Source organism: Elephantulus edwardii, unplaced genomic scaffold (assembly GCF_000299155.1).
Source record: "Elephantulus edwardii isolate Elephantulus edwardi_28Jun2011 unplaced genomic scaffold, EleEdw1.0 scaffold00029, whole genome shotgun sequence".
NCBI lineage: Eukaryota > Metazoa > Chordata > Mammalia > Macroscelidea > Macroscelididae > Elephantulus > Elephantulus edwardii.
This window is the reverse complement of record NW_006399779.1, coordinates 21,260,682-21,283,074: the sequence shown is the minus strand read 5'-3', so window position 1 is coordinate 21,283,074 and position 22,393 is coordinate 21,260,682. Positions and strand designations below refer to the sequence as shown.

The window sequence follows — 22,393 nt, the reverse complement described above, 5'->3', positions numbered from 1 at the left end:
GTGGCCCAGTAAACAATAATAATGGCAAAGCTTGCAAAGGATTAATAGGTCCTCCCTGCAAAAGGTTCAGTTACAGCAATCCTGAAGAATTCTGAAGGCTAAAATATGAGCCCTACGGTACCTCTGCAGGCATAAATTATTTGGTTTTTCTTTTTCTTGAAGGAGAGCCTGTCACTCTAAAAGCAATTTTTCTCTTTGATCCTTTGTGCTGTAATTTCATGCACTCATTGCAATGCTTTCTCCCACATAGAATTCGTACTCCCCTTCTTGGCGCTGGAAGCCAGTCCTTTTACCAGGCAAATCTAAAACACGGAACCCATTGCTCTTGAGATCTTTCCCACTCTTGGTGACCACATCTATTACATCATAAAAGTTATTCATAGGTTTCTTGAGAGTAATCTTTATGGAAGTGCATAGTGCTTGCTGTGGTTCAACCACCAGCACTGACATTAATAAATGAATGACAATAATCTGTACTATCCAGAGATATGACTTCCAATAGCCAGAACACAGAAATGGGCGTATAGTAGGAAGAGTAAGGTTTTTGTTTGGGTTTCCCCCTCCCCTTTCCATTTTGTGTGACCAGGATACAGAAAGGGGTGTTTTTTTTTTATGAGGACAGTGGACAAAATGGAAGCAGTATTTGAATGAGGTAGTCTCAAGTACCATTAAGTAAGTCTGAGGTAGGAATATTGTTGCTATTGTTGTGTACCATCTAGTTGGAAATGACTCATTGCTGAACCTTTAGTAGATTTTTAGAGTCTATAAATCACACAGGAGGAGATTGCTCATCTTTCTCTCAAGAAGCAACTAACTAGTCAATTTGAACCATCTCCTTACCCACTGGTTCACTCAAGCTCCCTTCCGGAGGGAATATTAGACATCTACTGATCCAGGTGACCTATTTAACAAATGAAAACATAGAGCCCCAACGTAGAGAAATTCAAAAGCATTTCTTTGGTTTTCAGAGACTGTAAGTTGCATAGGAAGAGAATTGTCTATTTTTCTTCTGCAGGGCTGTTGGTGGATTAGAACCAGCAGAGAGCCACTACTTCTGAGTTAATAGTGCATCTCCTGAAGGAAGCAAAATCAGTGATGATTATTTGAATGTTGAAAGTTTCTCTTGCCAGATCTTTGGTCAATTAGTTATGAGCATTTTAGTTCTAGATTGTTTATTGTATATCTTGGGGTTTTATTGTTTTTTGTTTGGTTTTTTGAAAAGTAGATTTGATCTAGAGATCTTAAATATTTGTCCTTGACTGGACATAAATAGGTTTGCTTGTTGTCATGACGCTTTGTAAGGCAGATATGCAAAACAAGTGAAGGCTGATTGTTTTTTCAAATGACTTGACAAGCCTTGTCTACATAACTTCCCCCTCTGTTTTTGTCTCTGCTGTGGAAATAAACCAATTCCTAGCTAACCCTCCATTGGGTTTCTGAGGCTATAAATCCACTGTGAAAGGATTGCACTTCTTTCGTCTGCAGATTGACTGGTGGTGTCAAGCCATCAGAAAGAAATTGCCTTTGGATTAGAAGCAAAATTCCCTATCCAACAGGCAACCAGAATCCTCAATTATGCAAACTATGGCAAACATATCTCTTTGAGAGTCAGTTATTTCAAGCTTAACAATTTATAATTTACCACAGAGTAGTTAGCTCTGTGTCACTATAATTTTGATTGTTTTAATTAGTAGAATTTAAGTCATTGCCATCAAGTCAGAGACAACTTATAACTTTTTTTTAACATTACAAGATTTTTTAAATTTGTGTGTGTGTGTGTGTGTGTGTGTGTGTGTGTGTGTGTGTGTGTACTGTCAAATTGGATCCGACTGGTACAGGAGGCGATTGTTCCTCCTTCTTCAGCAGAGCATCTGGTGGATTTGAACCGCGAACCTCTGGGATTGCAGTGCAGTTTCCTGCCATTAGGCCACCAGAACTTGCCATAACTGTTTTATAGAACTGATTTATAAGAATTTCCCCACAGACTGTAACTGCATGGGGAAACTTTGCCCACCTTTCCACACAGAACGTGGTTGGTGAATTCCAACAGTCTGTCTTTGGGATGTCACTGTAACTCCTCATCCCTTAGGCCAACAGGAGTTGTTAAGTTTTGGTGTTCTTTAAACAGCTCTGACTCAGAGCAATCTTATTGATCCCTTTATAGTCTTCACAGTTGTTATGGTTCTTTAGCCCATTTTTGCGGACATGTGTCATTCTGTCTCATTCAAAGTCTTCCTCTTTTTTTGGTAGCTTCTACTTTACCAATATATCTGTCTCTGAGAAATGACCTCTCCTGATAATATATCTAAAATACGTGAGAAGTTCCAACATCCTTGTTTCTAAAGTGGCTTCTAGCTGTATTTTTTCAATGACATTATCGTTCTTGCTTTTGTCAGTCCATGGCATATGTAATATTATTTTCCAACATTATAATTCAAATGCATCCATTCTCCTGTAGTTTTATATTCATTGCCCAACTTTTTCATATGACATTACTGAAAATATCATTACTTGGGTTGTGTGTGCCTTAGTTTTCAAAGTGATATTATTCCTTAGCACTTTAAAGAAGTTCTTTTAAGAGATGCCCAATAAAATATGTTGTTTGCTTTATTGACTACTGCTTCCATGAGCATCCATTGTGAATCCAAATAAAATCAAATGCTTGACAACTGCAATCCTTTCTCAATTTACTATGTTTGTTCCAGTTGTGAATTTTTATAAAAATAATGATATAATTATCATCTTAATTAATGTTATTTCTGGCTAATTTTGATATGCTAAGCCTCAGTTTCCTTGTCATCAAATTGAGCATAATTAACACCAAGAAGAGTTAATGTAAGGCAGAAGGTAGCAAATCCGTTTAAATAAAATACCTAGCACCAGTGTGGAAAATAGTGAAACAGAAAACTAGAAGACAGCTACTTAAATCCCTTTAACTAGGTAGAGCAGCAGTTAGACAGTCCAAGAAAAAGCAATGTGAGCATATCAAAATGAAAAATCTTTATAAAACACTTGTTTGCTTTGGAGACTTGGGTCAATGGCTCTTGAGTGTGTAGTGGCATTTGTGACTGTTGATTGACATTTAAGGACCTGTTACCCCATCTCCAAAGTTCCTGCATGACAAGAGACAACTTCATACACTGCAGAATTTTCCTGCCCCAGATATCAACTGGACGCCGTGGCATGTTGATAATGAGTGATAGTGGTGAAAAAGTGTGGTGAAAAGAGGTTGACTGGGAAATTTGATAGGGATGAGATGAGAGGTTGTTGTATTTTTTATGACATGTAGTGAGGTGAAAATTTGGATACAGATTGATAAACACATCACATATACACATACACAGAGAAAGTTCAGAGAGAGAAGAATATGCAAACGGACAGTTACATAAAATTCACAGTACATTTCCTTTTTTCCCTTCCATTTTTTTGTGATTTTAACTAAAGTTTACAGAAAAGTTGGATTTTCAATCATTTATTGTTGCACATTTTTCTCCCCACCTTTTTTTTTTTTTTTACAATAAATATCCCTTCATCGTTGCATAATTTCCTCCCTCCCTCCACTTCCCCAGTTCGCTTTGCTTTGCACCTCTTATTCTGGACTGTGGTCATAATTTCTGCACTGAGTTATACTTTATTTACTGTTCCATAAAGATGTATTCCACCTTTCTACATTGAACTTTAGAAAAAAAACAAAAAGTTCATTAAATTTAGCAATATTTAAACCTAATCTTTAAAAAGCCCTAGAAAACACACAATTTGAGGTTATAGAAAATAAGTTTTTAAGAAATTAGACTTTATAAATGTAATTTCTTAATTATCTTTTGTTAATTTTATATACATGGATTTGCTTGCTTCCACCTTACATTAACTCTCCATAGTTTTCATTGTGCTCAATTTGATGACAAGGAAACTGAGGCTTAGCATATTTTCAAAACTAGCCAGTAATAACATTAATTAAGATGATAATTGTATTACTATTATTATAAAACTTCATAACTGGAACAAAAAACAATTTTGTTCAGCTTTGTATACATGCCAAAGCAGTTTGCAAAAGAAGTTGATGGTGCCTCCAGATTGAGTTACCCTGGGATTAGTCCAGATTTGTTCTTTCTTTCGATAACTTAGGCATTTCATTCGCCCAGTGCCTCATAATTTCCCCCATTTAATTATTATTTCTTCCATGTTCATAAACTGAATTGGAGAATGAAGTGCATTAATACATACAGAGTGCTTAAAGCATTTAGTCACATAATGGGGAATATTCAATATGTATTAGCTTTTGTGATTCATTATTATTATTATAAGAAAAGCAACCTGTTAAAGTAATTTGAGGGACACATGGCAGGCTAAGTGGCAAAGATCACAATGTGAGGGCAATGATCTCAAGAAAACAAAAGTATCCCTGGGACACAAGTCAAAGTTTTAAACTCCTAATTTCAAAATAATAGTTCGGAGTTCGTTTTCATTCTGCTTGAAAATTAGACCTCAGTCTTCAGGAATTTATTCTAATACTTATGTGAATTTTTTTATTGCAATTTAACAGAAATGCTGAACCACATGTCTTTGTGAAAGACGTGCTACCGTCCCCTTCTTGGTGGTTGTAATCCTTCACATCTCTCACTGTTTGCCCCCTTACGTTTTGCTGACTTTGATCTGATCTTCATACTCAAACTCATTGCTGTCCAGTAAAAACAAATCATAGTTGAACTTTTCAGATGATTGTTCAAAAGGCTGTGAATCACATGGGAGGAGGTAGTCCATCTTTCTCCCATTGAGCTGCTCGTGGATTTGGAAGACCAGAGAAATAGCACTTTTGAGTTAGGCCTAATTATAAACTGTGATTTTGAGTTGTGTTTGTTGATAAGTGCCATTGAGTCACAGGTGACTCATAGAGACCTATGAACAAAAGTCCAGGACACCTTCTGTCTAACTTTCGTCCTTTCTCCAGTTTCAGGGCTTCCAGAGGCAAGCTTTATGGAAGTGAATGCCACTCCTACTTCCAAGCTTGTTTTAATCGGGAGCTTCACCAAACACTGTCCACCATGGGGAACCATTATCACATTTGACTCATCAGTGTCACAATGTGCGGCTTCACAGAAACCACGAGTTACCTCTGTACAGCAACTGGACATAATAAGGTTACATGACCTAGAAGAATGTTTCACCAAAAACAATTAAAAGCCAGTAGGATTTTAAGTTAGAGCCTGAAGCAGACTCCGCAGGCTTGAACCCACCCTTCCTTACCCTTACTCTTAAGGGTCAGGGCTGACCATGCCACTTTGAAAGCCAAAAAGACAGTAACACACAATGCAAAAGACCCCAGAAACTTCCCTTGCCTGATTACCACCAAGAGGAGCCACCATGCAGGGGCCAGCCATTCCCCCCGCCCCCCCCCCACCAGCTTAGCTGGCTGTCTTATAGAGTGGAGGGAGACTCTTGTTCCCAAGCCTTTTGAAGGGTTTTAAGCTAGGGCCTAGAGCAGGCTCCACAGGCTCGACCCCATCCTTACGTACCCTTACTCTAAGGCTCAGGGCCATCCATACAGCTTTGAAACCAAATAGAATAAATTAAATATAATCAATTAATTATGATTTCTGATCAGGCTTTTATTATTTATTATCTTTCCTTTCAACTCAACATTATTACGTTTTACTCTCTCCTCCCTTCCTTCTCATACCTGATAACCACCCGAAAATAATTTCTGTGTGTAAATCTTTCCTTAGCTTGCTGTATTAGTGGACTTACACAATAATTTTTGTGTGTGTAACTATTTCACTTCGCAAAATGTCCTTTACCTGCATCCAGGTTACTCAGTGCTTTGTGGATTCTTTGTTTCATAGTGGTGCATAGTACTCCAATGTGTGAACGTACCCTAATTTATATCCCCATTTGTCTGTTAATAGATAATCAAGTTAATCACAGAGATTTATTGTATCACAATAAACTTAAGTCACTAGAAATCCAAAATAAGGTGTAAGTTGCAGGGAAAGGCCTCTCCTTCAGGGGAATTCATAGTGGTCAATAACTGCAGGTATGTCCTAGCATTCTTGGGATTGACTTCTAGATTATTCTTCACAGCTCATCACTCTGTATATGCCTATGTCTTTTCTGCTATTTTCCCTACATACCACTCAGAAGAGGCTGGGGTTATAATCCTCTTTACATGAGAATTAACTCTAATATAGAAAAAGAAAACTCCTATTTCGGTTGAATGAATTGGTAGAGGGGTTAAGATTTAAAGAAAGCTTCTGTTGTTGTATGTCATCGAGTCAGAAGCAGCTCCTAACTAACTCTCCAGCAGGTTTTCAGAGGGAGTAAGCTGGAAGGGACTGCTCATCTTCCTTCCACGGGGCAGCTGGAGGGCTAGAAACATGCCGTTGGGTTGGCAGCACCGTGCCTTCCCACAAGACTGCCTGAGCCCACAGATTTTTTTAGGGACACTCAATTAAATTCAAAATAAGTTATAAGAATCATTTCCATAGATATTTCTTCTCTAATAGAAGTGAATTGAGTATCTCCTCCCCAACCCGAGGAAACCGATATTATTTCCAGTTACAGATAAGGAAACACAGACTTTAAAAGTGAATTAACCTCCCGAGTTAAACAACAGAAGGCAGAGACTTTGAAACCGGATTTTTTTTCACCACGAACCCTTTGCTCTTAACACTTTCCTTGATGCTTCTACGTATGTCTAAAGAAAGTAAGAAGAGAATGAAGGCATTTGGACTAAATTGGGAGACTTTGATTAATTAAAATAAATAAAAAAATATCAGTGGGTTAAAAAGGTCCTAATTAATAAGCATGTACACTGGTTAGTAAGGAGTAAATATATTCAAGGAAGAGTGTTACAAAATTCACTTGCATATGTTAGAACCACTAATACTATTGAAAACATGCCCTGTTGCTGTTAGAAATGTGTGATCCAGTTATTTTCTGAATACAAATGTGGTAGGATACTCACTCCGTGGTAGCGTCAAGTATAAATGTGGCAGATTCATTTGCACAGACTTTGGCAAGTCCTCAATATTTCCCTTCAAGTTCATTGCCTCTAAATGCAAAGTGTAAACAACCCATAGGGTATAGGAAAATTGTGCTGAAACACGTCTTGGGTACTGTTATGCTTTGAGATTTAGCATTGTTATAGGTGGCAAAATCGTAATCATTCTGGAAACAGTGTGGCTGTGTTCTTAGGAGGAGTAGAGAATTGGAAGAAGGGGCAGGTTCTGATGTCTCGTCCTTTTCTTCCCCACACTTCTCTCTCCTTTAAGATGATGTGGATGGATTTTTCTTCAAAGTCCTATAGCTTTTGGGACCTTCTTTAACGGCTATTTTTCCTCAAAGAGTATTTTTGTATTTTTCTATAGCAATTTTCATAGCACACTTTCCTCTCTAACCTCAAAAAATAAGAACTTGATCATATCAAAAGGGATTCTATGATCTTTACCATGCAATGCCAATGTCCATGGGGGGTTAGTCTTTATGTAATTTAGTATTTTTTTTAATTTTTATTGTATTATTTTTACGTGTACCATCAAATCAGATCTGACTGGTACAGGAGGAGCTTGCCCCCTCCTTTTCCAGCAGAGCATCTGGTGGATTTGAACCGCGTACCTCTGAGATTGTAGCGCAGCGTCTCACCACTAGGCCACCAGAGCTCCCTGTAATTTAGTATTTTTTTTAAAATATTCTTATACCCAGTTTCAAGAGGTTATATTGTTCAATGTCACTGACTAGTAGAAAAGTATTCCTGAAAGAATATTGGAGGTTTTGTAGCTTCTTCTTGAACATATTCATAAATGTCAAAGTTTTGTCACCTACATATCCACTAAGATTTAATTATGTTCCTTTGACTTTGTTGTTCTTGTCCTTTCATTATTTTTAACCCTAACAGGATAAATTCTCTTGCAGCAGTTAGAAATCCGAACACCAGTGCAAGTGTCTCGCCGTAAAATGGTACTGCAGAGGACTTCCCTGATAAAAGTGTAAATACAAGCAGTGTCAAAGCAGGCTTGCGCTGAACTCCTTAGTTAACCTGCCAGTGACAGTGCACTACCAGCAGAGTTGTTAAGGTTATTCGGTTTTGTCCAGGGCCCATGAAAATAAACTCCTTTTTGCAATAAGACTCTTAAAATAAGACTAACAGGTGAGATAGATTTGCTTTTAAGATTAAGAAGAGGAACTGCTCACGAAAATCCACACCATACTTTATGTTATACATGGAAAATACAGGACAAGAAGATAAGTCCCTTAGCATGCCCTTCTACTAATCAAACTAGGGTTCCCAGGTGAGACAATTTCATGATGAATTCCAGAACAAATGTATTCCATGTCCCATCCTTGGCTCGGTATTTTTTTCCCTTATCAAATATTTTGGGCTGGTTTCCCCCCCCTTTTTTTTTTCATCTTCTCTATAGTGCTGCTGTGTACTTAACACTTACTGCCTCACATTGTGGCTATTTATATACATTTCTTTTTCTCTAGTTACTAGCAGTGTGACCTTAAACAAGTTGCTTATAAATATTCATGATGCTTATTTCATAGAAGGGGCTATTTCTTGGAGAAAGACATGATGCTGGGAAGGGAGGAGGATCGGCGAAGAAGATGAAGACCCTCAACCAGGGGGATTGACACAGTGACTGCTGCAAAGGGCTTTTGTGTATCAGGAAGTGTGAGGATGGCCCAGGATAGAACAGGGTTCAGATCTTTTGTTCATAGGGTCACTATGAGTCATACTCGACTTGACAGCACCTAACAACAACAACAACAACAACCATTTCATTGGAGAAGCAGGACTGGCATCCACTTCCTAAACAACATGCCTCCAGAAACTCTATGAACTTTGATAAATGTCAATAGTTATAGAAAGGCCTCAGGCCTTTTGTTCATAGGGTCGCTATGAGTCATGCTTGACTCACAGGCAATCAACACATACACAGTAAATGTAAAGCCCTTAACGAGGTACTTAAAAATAAATCAGCACAAAAGCAATAATATATTAATTGTCAAGTGCTTGACTGCTTGTCAGATGGTTGGCAATTCAGACAAAGCCACCAGAGTTCCTTGGAGAGCAAACAATCTACTTCTAAAATGGTATGACCTCCACTGTGGAACAGTTTTACTCAGCACATACAGGTCTCCATGCATCGGAATCCACTTGGCAGCAACCAGCACCAGCAACATTAGTCATGAATACAACTTGTGAATGTGTGAAAATGTTAGCACATCTTGTTGGATAGATACTTTATGCATGTGTGGATATGTTTCTGTCCTTATTTTGAGATAGCGCAGGAACTTGAGAAAAAAGGAATGGCAACTACTTTTAAGACGAGAACAGCGTTTAAGATTTTATGAGTCTCCAGTCAATACAAAATAGTTACATATCTGGAAATTATATAGAAAACCATCAGATATTCATTTAGCATAATGCCACTCAAATAGTGAGAGGAATGATGCATGTTTCTATCGTGAAGTGTTTGACGCATAATAAACACTCAATACTCATCAAATTAATAATTTTATCTAAAGTTACTTTTGCATTTTTTAAACAATTGTTCCACACAGGGGGGACAAATAGCTTCAGTGGCAGCTCACACAACCTTAGAATTGCAGTTGCTTCTCACTGAAGTTGTCTGTGAGTACTGTCTTGTGCCAAATAATCTGATGTTTCCCAAGACGATGATACTAAGGCACCAGCACCAACAGTTCATTCCCTTGGGATATTTAGTTTTGATTAAGAAGTTTGTACAGCATTGCCTTTCTGTGGCTCTGCTGTATGTAGGCATGGATGCATTCACAGCTAATATGAGTATTAATGTAGAATTGCTTGTTTTTGTTAGGTGTTATCAAATTCCCTAGTACTTACTGTGACTCTACTAATAACAGAGCTGTCTTGCCTTATCCTTACCTCTCCTCCACACCTGAGCCTATTGTTATAGCCACTGTGTTGATGCATCATTTTTAGCATCTTTCCCTCTTTCCTGGACCCCCCACCTTTCCCAGCATGGTGTCTTTTTCCAAAGATGAGCCCTTCCTGCCAACATACATGAAGTGTATAAGACTTAAGACTAAGTTTCATCATCCTTGACCCTAAGGAACGCCCTGGATGTGCTTGTTATTTTGGCAGTCCATGGGATGTTTAGTACTCTTTTCCACCACCATAACTCAAAGGCATTGATTCTTCTGTCATTATTCATTGTCCAACTTTTACATTCATAAGAAGTAATTGAAGAGACCATGGGTTTGATAAGGTGAACCTTAGTCTTTAAATTTATGTCCTTGCTATTTAACACTAGGGAGAGATTTTTTTGAGAGTAGAATTTTCCAGTTCTACACGTCTTTTAATTTCTTGACTGCTCTGATTCTGAGTGTTGATTGTGAATCTAAGTAAATTAAATCATTGACAACTCCAATCTTTTCTTCATCTATCATAATGTTACCTTTTGGTCAAAGGTAAGGAATTTATTTTCTTCATGTTGAGATGCAATTTATATAGAAGGGTATAGTCATTGATCTTCTATAGTAATTGCTTCAAGGCTTCCTCATTTTCAGGAAACAAAGTTATGCTATTTGCATAAAATAGGTTATTCATTACTCTTCCACTTATAATATACTTCTTGACTGATTTCCTCAGCAGCCAGACTGAATTGGTATGGAGAGAGAATACAACCCTGATGTATAACTTTACCTATTTAAAAAAAAAAAGCTTTTTACTTTATACTGGTTTACTTACAAAGTTCATATACATTGTTTTTCACACCGCATCTTTCCATTTCCTTTACCCGACCCTATGATTAACGATCCCCACCCCTCCCTGCCTATCCTCAACTCTGTGCCTCCCCCTTTCCCCTTGGGATCCTCATACACATTGTACAATAATGGTCTTATACACTATTTGTCCTTATGGGACTATGTTAGAACATGGAAAGAGCCCAAATGTCAAACTACAATTGACTGGATTGAGAAACGATGGTATATTCACACACTGGAATACTACGAAGCATGCAGGAGCAATGATTTTGTGAATCACTACCTAACTAGGGAGGGGTTGGAGAGCATTATGCTAACTTTCCTGATCTTAAAACATGTACTACTCCTTTGTCCTGTTTGGACAGCATCTTCTTAGTCTAGGCATTAATTTCACATGGACATGATTACGTGTTTTAGGATCCCCTTTCTTCTCAATGTTATCCATAATTGTTATGATTTACACAGTCAAATGCTTTTGCATAGTCAGTATAACCCAGTTAAACATCTTAATTGTATTCTTTGTTTACAGCTACAATCTTTCTGACATCAAAAATGAAAAACCTCATGCCTCAGCTTCTTCTGAATCCTGCTTGAATTTCTAATAGTTCCCTGTTAATAATCGGCAGCAAGATTTTACTTGCTTGAGGTATTAATGATATTTTTTCACCACCTTTTTTTAATAATGGAAACTAACATGAATATCTTACAGTCAGTTGGCCATGTATTCATCTTCCAAATGTTTCAGGATATACTAATGAGCACATGCATATGGGCTTTTTTTTTGTTTTTGGTAACATCTCAATTGGTATTACATCAATTCCTGGAGCCTTGAAATACCATTTGTTAAATCCATGTATGGTCACAGGGTGTAGCGCATGTCTACTAAGTTCTTAAGATGTTAATTAATCATTGATGCCCAGACTTAACCTCAACTTAAGTCCTGAAGAGCTCTTGGAAAGTTTAAATTTGTTAGGCACTCTGAGGGAGAAAGATGGACACTTTCCTCCTGTGTGATTAACAATCTGAAAAAAAAAACAAAACCAAACAACAAACAAACCAAGAGAGGGTCAGTTAATACTTGACACCAATGAGTTCAAGTTTGGTGACATTGTGAGTAACATATTGAGTTGCTAACCCAAACGCTGGCATTTTTAATTGAACAGATGCTCTGTAGGAGAAAGGCAAGAAGTGCAAGAATCACTTATTTGAGTGATTTTGCTTGTCTCAGAGAAGGTCATAGAACTGTTGATGGATACTTGTGTTTTCTAAATTTTTACCAAATGGCTGTCATTGCTGTTAGCCCAAGGATATTTTTAGAATAAATCTCAGTCTTTCACACTGCAATACTGCAAAAGATCTGCTCATTCATTGACTAATTCCACTGATGATTATTTATGAAGTAATTATTGTTAGGGAGTTACTTTGCTAGAAATGCCATGATGAACAGAACAGACATGGCTCTTGCCTACTTGGAGTTTATGGTCTAATGGACCAGGCATTCATTAAACAAACTTGAGCCGAGATTTGTATATATTTTGATGATAATAGATGTTGTGGAGGAAAGTCATGCGAGTAATAGGATTTTAGACTGAGGATTTTTCCTAACTGGAAGTGAAGATTGATTAGGTACGGCATTTCCTAGGGCAAGGCAATTAATCTGGTCCCTGGGGAATGTGTAGGAATTAGCCAAGTGAAGAGAGAGAACAATGTGTTTTAGGCAGAGGATTATCCCATGGACTGCCGAAAGACCAAACAAAAGACAAGTCTGTCTTAGAGAAGTTTAACCAGGGAGCTCTTTAGAGACAAATTTCAGTTATTTTCTCTATCAATCAGGATTTTATTTTTGGTCCAGTGGTACGGTCCATGAATTTTTGTCTTCTCGAAATTGACATGCAATCCATATTAAAGGCTGAAGTCTTTATCTAATATCTTCTGCCGCAAGCATTTCAGGTCTTCCTCACTTTCAAAAGCGCACGACACAGGTTGCTGAGTTTTCCTCCCATCTTGACACTAAATTATTCTTCATAGAGTCCAGCATCTTGAATTATTTGCTCAGCATTCAGATTTTTATGTTGTTATGTTGTTGTTGTTGTTATGTGCCGTCAAGTCGCTTGCGACTCATAGCGACCCTATACGTATGGAAAAAAGGTTACAGCCCCAAGACACACATTTCTTGATTTTAATTAGTGTGATGTTCCTTCAGTATGCACTAAGGCTCAACGTCAAGAAGACAAAGATTCTCGCTACTGGACCAATTGGCAGCGTCAGGATGGATGACAAAGAGCTTGAGATTGTTCACAGCTTCAGTTTGCTCGGCTCCACAGTCAACACTCTTGGTACCAGCAGTCAGGAAATCAAAAAGCGTATCGCGATGGGAAAGTCTGCTGTTAGGGACCTCTCAAAGGTACTCAGGAGCAACAGTGTCTCTCTGGAGACTAAGGTGCGCCTGATACAGGTCATGGTAATTGCAATCGCTTGTTATGCATCAGAGAGTTGGACAATGACTAGGGAGGACAGAAGGAGAGTGGATGCTTTTGAGCTGTGGTGCTGGAGAAGGGTACTGAATGTACCATGGACTGCCAGGAAAACAAACAGATTCATCTTGGAGAGGATTAAGCCAAGCTACTCCTTGGAGGCAAGGATTCTGGGGCTTCGTCTGACATACTTTGGACATGTTGCCAGGAGGGACGGGTCCTTGGAGAGGGACATCATGCTTGGGAGGGTGGACGGACAGCGCAGGAGGGGAAGACCCTCTATGAGATGGATTGATTCGGTGACTGGGGTAATCGGGATGGGTGTGTCAGAGGCGGGGCGGTTGGCGCAGGATAGAGCAGGGTTTAGAGCTGTTGTGCATAGGGTCGCTATGAGTCGGAAACGACTCGATGGCACATAACAACAAATATTCCTTTGCTCTATTCAGACAACAGCGTCTTGATTAGGTGTAGGTTTTGTATTAGAATAATTAAGTGTTCTGGGATTCCCATTTCTTCACAGTGTTAGCCATAGTTTGTTATGATCCACACAGTCAAACACCTTTACATAGTCAATACACGTTCTTCTGATATCCTCTGCTTTGAGCCAGGATCCATCTAATACCATCGATGATAACTCTAGGGTTATGGCTTCTTCTAAATTCCACTAAGGGTTCTTGCAATGCTCTGTCAATATACTGTTCTAGACGTCTTTACATAATCTTTAGCATTAGAAGGGGTCATGGTACTAGGCATATTGTAGCTGATGTTAGATGGATCTTAGCTGAAAGCAGAGAATATCAGAAGAATGTCTATCTGTGTTTCATTGAATATGCAAAGGCATTTGACTGTGTGGATCATAACAAACTGTGGCTGACTCTGAGAAGAATGGGAATCCCAGAACATTTAATCGTGCTAATGTGAAATCTATACTTGGACCAATAAGCAGTCGTAAGAACAGAGCAGGGCAACACTGCATGGTTCAAAATTGGGAAGGGTGTATGCCAGGGATGTGTCCTATCTCCATACCTTTTCAACCTGTACGCAGAGCAGATTATCCGAGAGGATGGACTCTATAAGGAGAAGCGTGGCGTTAGGATTGGTGGATGATCTATCAATAATCTGCGTTATGCAGATGACACAACCCTGCTCGCTGAAACTGAGGAGGACCTCATGCACTTACTGCAGAGGGTCAAGGAATGCAGCCTTCAGTATGGACTGAGGGTCAATGTCAAGAAGATAAAAGTTCTCAGCACTGGACCAATCGGTAGTGTCAGGATGGATGGTGAAGAGATTGAGATTGTTCACATCGTCAGTTTGCTCGGCTCCACGCTCAACACTCTTGGCACCAGTGGCCAGGAAATAAAAAAATGTATTGTGATGGGAAAGTCTGCTGTTAGGGACCTCTCTAAAGTACTCAAGAGCAACAGTGTCTCTCTGGAGACTAAGGTGCTCCTGATACAGGCCATGGTTTTTGCAATCACTTGTTATGCATCAGAGAGTTGGACAATGACTAGGGAGGATAGATGGAGAATTGACGCCTTTGAGCTGTGGTGCTGGAGAAGAGTATTGAATGTACCATGGACTGCCAAGAAAACAAACAGATTCATCCTAGAGAGGGTTAAACCAGGCTGCTTCTTGGAGGCAAGGATTCTGGGGCTTTGTCTGACATACTTTGGGCATGTTGTAAGGAGAGACAGGTCTTTAGAGAGGGATATCATGCTGCGTAGAGTAGAGGGACAGCGCAGGAGGGGAGGACCCTCTGTGAGGTGGATTGTTTCAGTGACTGGGGTCAATCAGGATGGGTGTGTCAGAGGCAATGAGATTGGCACAGGCTAGAGCACGGTTTAGGGCTGTTGTACACAGGGTCACTATGAGTCGCAAACAACTCAATGGCACATAACAACAACAACAACAATGCTATACTAGTGATATTGTTCGATAATTTCCACATTCTGTAGATTACCAATTTGGGGAATTGAGATAAATATGGATGTATTCCAGTCAGTCAGTCAAGCAGCTATCTTCCAAAATAATATATCAAAGTAAGTTCAAAGTTGTGAGTAAGAATTAATCCGCATATAGAGGAGTGAGAATGTCAATATATATATACACAGGATTTTCATATTTATGAACAATGTTTATTGTGCATATATATGCAGACCTCAAATGTGAAGAATTTATAACGATGCTTCTCTTTTCACAGTGAAACACTGGAAAATTTTCCAGAATTCTTACCCAACTAGTTGAAAGTTAAAGTCTATTGTTGTTTTCAATGTTTCACTCTTTTTACCGGATTATTACTTTTTTAAAAGGATCACTGAATTTGCATATACAGAAGGTAATAGCAAAACAGCTTGTATTAAACTACCAACATGTTTATTTTATATTCATTAAATCCTCTGCCAGGAAAAAAAGCACTCAACACCAAGAATGCTCTTGTGCACTTTTATTCATTTATTAATTTTCTGAAATGTAAATTTAGATGGACATACTTTAATAATGTGAAAATAAGAGAGAAAATGCCCTAATTATCTTGGTAAATATTATGTTACTCTGTCTCCAAAGCACAATTTCTTCCTTAGAGTGGTTCCTCTTATACGGTGTATTATAGTCTCCTAAGTATGCTGAGTTTTTGAGTATGGGCCAAATGAGTTAAATATTCATGTCCAGGGTTAATGCAATTAAAGATGTTCACAGCCAAGTTCAGCACTTTTTGGGGAAGGGTGGAGAAGCAAACCTTCCAATTAGCAGAGTCCTTGTTTTGTGTTCGTTGACGCAAGTTGAATCGTAGACTAGAAATTTGGTTCCAGGTGTTCCCTCCTCAAAGACAAGTGAAAAAAAAAATAATGATGGGAGCAACAACTTTTGTGCACATGTGTGTCTGTGTTTCATTTATGCACATTGTGTTTTATACAATTAATTTTATATCTACACGTATTTCATAAAATAAGTCACCATTGATCTATGTCTACTCTTACCCCATCTTTTCAGGTCCACATTGGATCTTTCCCAGTTCCTTCACCCTGACCCCTCTGCCCACTAAACTCTGTTATCCTAATGACTTTTACACTCTCCCCTCTCTGTTCCCCAAACACTTCCTCTTCCTCTCTTGAACTTTTATACACATCTTCCTAGTTACCCATCTGTCCTTAAAACAATGGTCTTATGCAGTATTTATTTTAGAGACTGAATCAATTCATAATGTGAGAACCCCTTTTTTTTTTAAAGTTTTCCTTTGTGTCCATTTGCCACTAGCTCTTATCCTAAAATAGAATTCTGATGGCATAGACCACAGAGATTTGCACTGTTAGCCCAAAGCTCTTATATCTTTGGTGGTTCAAATCCGCCAGCTGCTTCATGGGAAAAAATATGGGAAGTCATCTTCCACATCCTACAAAACCTGGCAAAAAGGTTAACTGGGAGTTGATTCTGACTCAATGGCAGTGGACTTGAGTTGTTCCTTTGTGTTTTGTTCTGTTTTAATATTTTTAAATTATGTATTAGGGACTGCTAGGAGAACAAACAAGTTTGTCTTGGAGAGGATGAAGCCAGAATGCTCCTTGGAGTCAAGGATTCTGAAGCTTCATCTGACATACTTTGGGCATGTTGCAAGGAGGGACTGGTCCTTGGAGAGGAACATCATACTTGGGAGAGTGGAGGGAAAAGGACAGGAGAGGAAGACCCTCGATAAGATGGATCGATTCTGTGAGTGGAGTGGTGAGAATGAGTGTGTTTGAGAAGGCGAGGCTGGTATAGGATAGAATGGCATTTAGGGCTCTTGTGCATAGGGTCGCTATGAGTTGCAAGCAACTCATGTAACAACAACAAGAAGAACATTTTTATCTTTGGTGCATTATTATTCTTCCTTTACAGATTTATCCTGATTCTTGCTTCCTGCATTGCCATTGTCATAGCTTTTCCAACCACAATATTATTTCTGTACTATCCTTCTTCAGATGTAGTTGTGTTGTATCATGGTATTCCATCATCATTTACTTTTCCCCAGTGAAATTGCTGTGATGGAAATAATGGAGCCTTTGGAGTAGAAAGGCTGGGTTAGGATTAAATTTTAGAGATTTCTCTTTAGTTCTTGTGAGCCTAGGTTTTCTTATTTATGATTTGGAGTCTTAAAGGTACCTACAAAAAGGATTTTCTAGGGTCCACATACATGTGAATCTAATGTGTAAGCTGCATAGTGCTGTAGAGATTTTGCATTTTATTTAGTGAATATTCATGAGTATAGATGAAAATAGCCTGATACAAAAAGGAATGAGACATTAAGTGGTACATATTTATTTAGGGATATTTTAATTCTTTTTATGCTCTTATTTAAAGAATGAACAAAAATGACCCTGCTTCAGTCTCATCTAAGCTCTAGGTTAAATGCACGTTCTCAGTCAGCTTTATAAACCTACCTACTGCCACCTAGTTGATTCCAACTCATGGCTAACCATAGGGTTTCCAGGTCTATATATGTTTATGGAAATAGACTGACTCATCTTTCTCTCAAGGTGAGTTCTCTCAAGGTGGATTCTCTCACAGTAGGTTCTTTAAGATAGGAGCCAAATTCTTTAATCACTGATTTATGCTGGGGATTAGAAAATTTAAATTTAATATAGTGATGCTGTATGCCAAATTTTAAAATATAGTGTTTGGTAGGCTAATCCTCACAGACATACTGTTGTTCTATGATGCTGAGCCAAGTACAATGCATGATAACTCTATGAACAAGAGACATAAGCCCTGTAATATCCTATGTCATCCTCATCGTCTCTGACATGTGTGAGTACATTGCTGCACTCATTGTGTCAATCCAGCCTGTTGAGAGTCTTTCTTTCCTTCCTTGACCCTCCACTGTTCTAAGCCTTATATCCCTTTCCAAGGAATAACCCTTTTTAATAACATGCTGAAAGTATGTGAGACGAAGTTTCACTATCCTTGCCTGTACTTTCTTTAAGACATATCTGTTTGTTCTTTTGGCTATTCATGAGTTATTCAGTACTCTTCTCCAACACTAGTCAAAGGCATCAATTTGTCTTCTGTCATCTTTTTTGTTGTCCAGCTCTCTGATGCATAACATGTGACTGAAAAGACAATGGCTTAAATCAGATACTTCTTAGTATTTACTGACATTGTAAAGTTTTAGTGACTTTAGAATAGAAAACTTGTACAGTGATGATTGCTCAATGTGATTTATTTTAAATTTTTATTTTATGTTGATTTGCTTATAAACTTCTTCTAAGTTAAGTTTCACACTATTCTTTTTTTTAATTTTTTTTTATTATTTCAATGAACATCTACGGAGATTTTGCAATTCCATTCATCCATTGCTGCATTTTTCTCCCTGCCCACCCCACCCCGACCCCCCGTTCGCTCCTCTCCTTGAAAAGCAAAAGAAAAACTCCTTCATTGGTACACAATCCCCCCCCCTGCACACTGCCTACCCCCACCCCAACCCCAAATATAATCCACTCTGCAACCCTCATTCCGTACTCTTACGATAAACTTAATTCCTTAAAATATAATACTTTTAAACTATTCTCTCCCTCGTAGACTTCAATGCAGTAACACAATTTATCCAGTTATTCTCAGTCTTACCCCACCCCAATGCCAGCCTCATTCTACAACAGTGGCACCATATAGCATTTGTCCCTTTGTGACTGAGATATTTCACTCAGCATCATGTCCTCCAGGGTCACCCATTCTGAATAATATTGCATGACTTCCTTGTTTTTCAATGCAGCATAGTATTCCATTGTGTGAATATACCACGGCTTCTCTACCCATTCGTTTGTTGATGGGCACTTAGGTTGTTCCCAACTCCTTGCTATTGTGAACAAAACCGCAATAAACATGGGTATGCATATATCTACTTGGATGTCAGTTTGTTTATGGTCTCTTTAGGGTATATTCCCAGTGGTGGAATTGCTGGGTCAAATGGTATCTCTATTTGCAAATTTTTGAGAAAGCGCCACACTGCTTTCCACAGCGGTTGCACCATTTTACACTCTCACCAACAGTGAATAAGTGTTCCAGTCTCTCCACAACTTCGCCAGTATTTGTTGCTTGCTGTTCTGTTAAATTTTGCTAGTCTTACTGGGGTGAGATGATATCTCATAGTTGTCTTGATTTGCATCTCTCTCAGAGCTAGGGATTTTGAACATTTCTTCATGTGCTTGTTGGCCATCTGAATCTCTTCTTTGGTGAAGTGTCTGTTCATATCCTGTGCCCATTTTTTCATTGGATTATTTACCTTTATCTTGTTGTGGTGCTCAAGTATTTTATAAATTTTAGATATAAGCCCCTTATCTGACATGTCATTACCAAATACTTTTTCCCAGTCTGTGGCTTCCCCTTTTACCCTGTTGGAAAAGTTTCTGGATGCACATAGGGATTTGATTCTTAGAAAGTCCCATTCGTTCATTTCATCTTCTCCTGGTTGTAAATTTTTCAGAATACTTGGAAGAATCTTTATGTTGTGGATTAGGACTGCTAAAATTCTTCCAAGCTTTCCTTTAATGAAGTTTATAGTCCTTGGTTTTAGTCCTAGGTCTATCATCCACTTTGAGTTGGTCTTTGTATATGGAGTGAGGTGGGGATCTTGTTTATTTCTTCTGCAGATAGTTTTCTAATTGTGCCAACAACATTTGTTAAAAAGACTGTTATTTTCCCACCGAACTGATTTTATCTCCTTGTCAAAAATCAGTTGACCATAAATGAATGTGCTGAATTCTGGGTTTTCAATTCTATTCCATTGATCTATGTGTCTGTCATTGTACTAGTACCATGCTGTCTTAACTACGACGGCAGTGAAATCAGGGAGTGAGATGCCTCCTACCTTTTTTATATTTTTAAGGAGTGCTTTGCTTATTCAGGGCTTCTTTCCATTCCAAATGAAGCTGGAGATTGCCTTTTCCATCTCATTGAAGAATGGAATTGGTATTTGTATTGGGATTGCATTGAACATGTAAATTGCCTTTGGTAATATTGCCATTTTCACCATATTGAACCTTCATATCCATGAGCGAGGGATATTCTTCCACTTCTCCAGGTCTCTTTTTGTTTCTTGTAGTAATGTTTTGTAATTTTCTTTGAATAGATATTTTGTGCATCTGGTTATATTTACTCCCAAATATTTTATTTTGTGATTAGTTATTGTGAAGAGTATTGTTTTTCTTAGCTCCAGCTCTGTATTCTCTTTGTCACTGCAGAGAAATCCAGCTGATTTTTGTATGTTGATCTTGTATCCTGCTACTTTGCTGAAGTGGTCAACTATGTCCAGTAGTTTTCTAGCTGAGTCTTTAGGGTTTTCTAAGTATACTATCATACCATCTGCATAGAGGGATAATTTTACCTCCTCTTTGCCAATTTGTATACCTCTTATGTCTTTCTCTTATTACCATCGCTAAGACTTCCAATACAATATTGAATAAGAGAGGAGATAATGGGCATCATTGCTTAGGCACTGTTCTTAAAGGGGATGCCTTTAACCTCTCTCCATTGAGAACAATGTTAGTTCTCGGGTTTTCATAAATTCTTTTTACTATATTGAAGATATTCTCCTCTAGTCCTATTTTGTTGAGTGTTTTAATCAGGAAAGGGTGTTGGATTTTGTTGAAGGCCTTTTCTGCATCAATTGATAGGATCATGTGGTTCTTGTTCTTTGCTTTGTTAATATCATGAATTACATTAATTGTTTTTCTTATGTTGAACCATCCTTGCATGCCTGTTATGAATCCCACTTGGTCATGATGGATTATTTCTTTGATGTATCATTGAGTGTCACACTATTCTTTATTCACATTGTGCTTTATACAGTCATTCCACTTCATTATGTTTTATTAAATTAATTATCAATGAACTGTGACACTAATACTCTATCTTTCCAGATCCCTGCCAAATCTGGATCCCATTTCTTTTACCCATGCCTCTCTCTACCCAGCAAATTGTACAGCTCTATGGTTTCCTCCCTGCCCATCCTCATTCCTCTGCTGCCTCTTCCCCTCCTTAGGTCCTCATACACATTTTACTAGTTATTTTCTTTTTCTACAATAATGGTCTTATGCAGTATTTTATTTGTTCTTATGAGACAGAGTTAAATCCCCCAGCATTATGCTCTCCAGTCTCTCTGAAGTTATATAGTAATTTTTTTAAATCATCGCTTATCAGTCCTGCATGTGAATGTACCACAATTTCTCATAGGATCTCATAACAAAAATTTACAGAATCCTACAGGGCCTCTCAAAATATGTTCAAAGTATGTTATACTTTGGATTTGTTGCAAGGAAGAACCAGTCCTTAAAGAGGGATGTTATACTTGGGAGGGTGGAGGAACAGCACAAAAAAGGAAGACCCTCGATGAGATGGATTGATTCAGGGAGTGAGGTAATGATGGTAGGTGTTCCAGAGACAATAAGGTTGGTTCAAGATAGAACAGGGTTCAGAGCTGTTGTATATAGGGTTGCTATGAGTCAAAAATGATATGATAGTACATAATATAACAATAGAGCCTCCAGAAGAAAAATAAAGATACCCCAATTACAAAATGTGCTAAAGACATGGAAAGACTTTTCACAGAGAAAGGTATTTAGATGAGAAACAGACATATGAAGAAATGGTCAGAATCACTAGTAAAAAGAGGATGCAAATCAAAACCACAGTGAGATACCATCTCAACTCAGTAGCAGTGGCAAAGTTTAACAGGAGAGCAAGCAGCAACTTTTGGAAAGGATGTGGAGAGAGAAGAACTCTCATACGCAGAGGTGGGATTTTAAAATGGTGCAACCACTCTGGAAAGCAGTTTTGCATTTCTTCAAAAAGCTGGACATGGAAATTCCATATAACCCAGATATTCCATTGCTAGGAATATATCCCTGAGAAATTTAGAGCTGAAACACAAATTGAGATTTGTATATCAGTGTTCACAGCAGAGTTAATCACCATCTCAATGTGGTTTTGAGTAATGATTGGATATTTAAAGGATAACTAAAAGCAAATGCCCTCAGTGCCCTTCCCTTACTGTATGTTCTCTTAAATGAGGATAGTAGGATTTATATGCAAAGTATAATATTTATGGAGAATGAGAATTCAGTGTTTCATATTTTTCAGCTTCTTATGGGCACATGCTAGAAGTAAGTAACTAGTTCAGGGCTGGAGTATGAGTTTCTTTTTTT

The 22,393-nt window shown here is 38.2% G+C and overlaps 1 pseudogene; it reads right to left on the bottom strand.

The window, feature by feature from the left end:
- Positions 1 to 216: 216 nt before the first annotated feature.
- LOC102851075 overlaps positions 217 to 22,393 on the bottom strand; it is a 31,587-nt pseudogene continuing 9,410 nt past the window's right edge.